This window comes from Cebus imitator, unplaced genomic scaffold (genome assembly GCF_001604975.1).
Source record: "Cebus imitator isolate Cc_AM_T3 unplaced genomic scaffold, Cebus_imitator-1.0 Scaffold77, whole genome shotgun sequence".
NCBI classification, from domain to species: Eukaryota; Metazoa; Chordata; class Mammalia; order Primates; family Cebidae; genus Cebus; species Cebus imitator.
In genome coordinates, this window is record NW_016107392.1 from 6553914 (window position 1) to 6557251 (window position 3338).

Below are 3338 nucleotides of genomic sequence, written 5' to 3' on the forward strand. Positions count from 1 at the left end.
TTTCGGAGCGGGTTCCCCTGGTGCCTGCAGCCCCAGCCGCTGCCCTTCCTCTCTCGGTGGGCAACCTCGGGGCCGAGCCTGTAATGTCTGGGTGGGGACGGAGCAAAAGATGCATGAGGGCGCTCAGGAAACATTTCAACCACTTTCCCCTTAATATTGTGATTACTCCAAGTCCCCTTCTTTCCCAAGGAATCGAGAGCACTAAAATTAAGCACACGTAACGCTTGAATATTTAGTTCGTTTCCCTGCAGAGACCAGTGGCAAGATCTTCTGTCATTAGTCATTACTTTTTAGTCTTGCTTAATTATCCAAATACCATGTCAGCAAACTTCTGTAGGTTTTTGGGTGAAAAGCAGCTATGGATCAGAGGCCATTTTCCTAATTTACCTAGCATTGTACTAGTATCTGGGGCTTTACTTAGAATCAGACACAGGTTTGATACCCATTGGGGAAGAAAGTTAATAAAACAAATAATGTAATGAATGCTATGTGGAGATAATGTATTACTTGGGACAGAGAATTTTTGCCAGAGCTTACCCATTTTGTTCCCAGGACTAACTTAGAAATGCTGTGTGTTAATAAGCACACACTACTTTGTTTCAGCATCAGCAAAATGCTCCCCATGATCATGGCCAGGTTTAGCAGTCCATCCTTCCCTCACAGGTGACTCTCCTCTCCTGTTTTCATCTGTCTCATTTCTTTTCCGTTTCTTTCAGTTCCTTAGATACATGCTCAAATCTCCTATCTTAAAATCAAACCAAAAACCTTTATCCCCTTCCTCTTTGGAGACCAACCACACTTCCACTAAACTCAGATATACAACTCACATCTACCCAATTCCTATATAATTTGCACTATTATGGTATAGAAAAATTTCTCATCAAGCATACAAGTATCATCTTATGTACAAAGCCACCAACCTATTTATATCTTCATGATACTTGCTCTCGTTTCTGAAACTGTTGATTCCTAGCTGCTTCTCTCATGAGGAGGCTTTTCACAACCAGGCCTATCTTTTTATGCAGCTTCCTGCCCTATTGCTCTGCTCCAGGCACCCTAAACTCTGGTTCATTCAATTCAATGTCACTATTCCTTGAACATAACTATAGCCTTGGTCTAAGCTATAGGTTCCTACCTTGCTTTCTACCTGCATATGATAAACTCCTTTTCATCTGTAAACAAATGTTTCTACACAAATCAGAATTAGGCACAATCTCTTGTACTTTTTTTTTTTTGGAGACAGAGGCTCACTCTGTCACCCAGGCTAAAGTGCAGTGACACAGTCATAGCTCACTGCAGCCTCAAACTCATGGGCTCAAGCCATTCTCTCACCTCAGCCTCCCTCGCCAGTATCTGGGACTATAGGCATGTGCCATTATATCTGGCTAATTCTATTTTTTGTAGAGATGGAGTCTGGTTATATAACCCAGGCTGGTCTTGAACTCCTGGGCTCATGTGATTCTTCCAGCTCAGCCTCCCAAAGTGTTGGGATTATAGATTTGAGCCACTGCACTAGGCCTGAACCTTGTTTTAATACTACTTACTTCCGTTTGCCTCTATTCATTCAAGTGTGCTCCTTGCATGAATACTGGTTGGGAATTCAATCTTTTCCGTCTCTTCTACAGTGCTACTAAAGTGCCTTGGCTACACTGCAAATAATCACTATATGTTGTATAAATAATTATCTCACAAAAGTTAAAAGGAAGTCTTTGTTATGACTTTTGACTGCTTACTTTATATACCTTTACTGTAAATTTTATGTAAATCCTTCTTTGTACCAAATTTGGGTAAGAAAAATGCCTTTTGGCTTTGGTTCTGTTTATGTGGTGAATTATGTTTATAGACTTGTGTTTATGTTGAACCACATGATTATCTCAATTGCTGCAGAGAAGGCCTTTGACAAAATTCAACAGCCCTTTATGCTAAAAACCCTCAATAAACTAGGTATTGATGGAACATATCTAAAAATAATAAAAGCTATTTACAACAAACCAACAGCCAATATCATACTGAATGGGCAAAAACTGGAAGCATTCCCCTTGAAATCTGGCACTAGACAAGGATGCCCTCTCTCACCACTCCTATTCAATATAGTACTAGAAGCTCTAGCCAGAGCAATCAGGCAAGAAAAAGAAATAAAGGGCATTCAAATAGGAAAGGAGGAAGTCAAATTGTCTCTATTTGCAGACGACATGATTGTATATCTAGAAGACCCCATTGTCTCAGCCCCAAATCTGAAACTGATAAGCGACTTCAGCAGTGCCTCAGGATACAAAATCAATGTGCAGAAATCACAAGCATTCCTATACACCAATAACAGACTTAGAGCCAAATCAAGAGGGAACTGCCATTCACAATTGCTACAAAGAGAAAAAAATACCTAGCAATACAACTAACAAAGAACGTAATGGACCTCTTCAAGGAGAACTACAAGCCACTGCTCAACAAAATAAGACAGGACACAAACAGTTGGAGAAACATTCCATGCTCATGGTTAGGAAGAATCAATATCGTGAAAATGGCCATACTGTCCAAAGTAATTTACAGATTCCACGCTATACCCATCAAGCTATCAATGACCTTCTTCACAGAACTGGAAAAAACCACCTTAAACTTCATATGGAACCAAAAGAGAGCCCGCATAGCCAAGTCAATTTTAAGCAAAAAGAACAAAGTGGGAGGCATCACACTACTGGACTTCAAACTATACTACCAGATTACAGTAATCAAAACAGCATGGTACTGGTACCAAAACAGAGATATAGCTAGCCATGTGCAGAAAGCAGAAACTGGACCCCTTCCTGACACCTTACACTAAAATTAACTCTAGATGGATTAAAGACCTAAGCATAAGACCTACCACCATAAAAATCCTAGAAGAAAATCTAGGCAAAATCATTCAGGACATAGGCGTAGGCAGGGACTTCATGACCAAAACACCAAAAGCATTGGCAACAAAAGCCAAAATAGACAAATGGGAGCTAATCAAACTCCATAGCTTCTGCACAGCAAAAGAAACAGTCATTAGAGTGAATTGGCGACCAACAGAATGGGAAAAAATTTTTGCAGTCTACCCATCTGACAAAGGACTGATATCCAGAATCTACAAAGAACTAAAACAGATTTACAAGAAAAAAACAAGCCCATTCAAAAGTGCGCCAAGGATATGAACAGACACTTTACAAAAGAAGACATATATGAGGCCAACAAACATATGAAAAAATGTTCATCACTGGTCATTGGAGAAATGCAAATCAAAACTACATTGAGATACCATCTCACGCCTGTTAGAATGGTGATCATTAAAAAATCTGGAGACAACAGATGCTGGAGAGGAT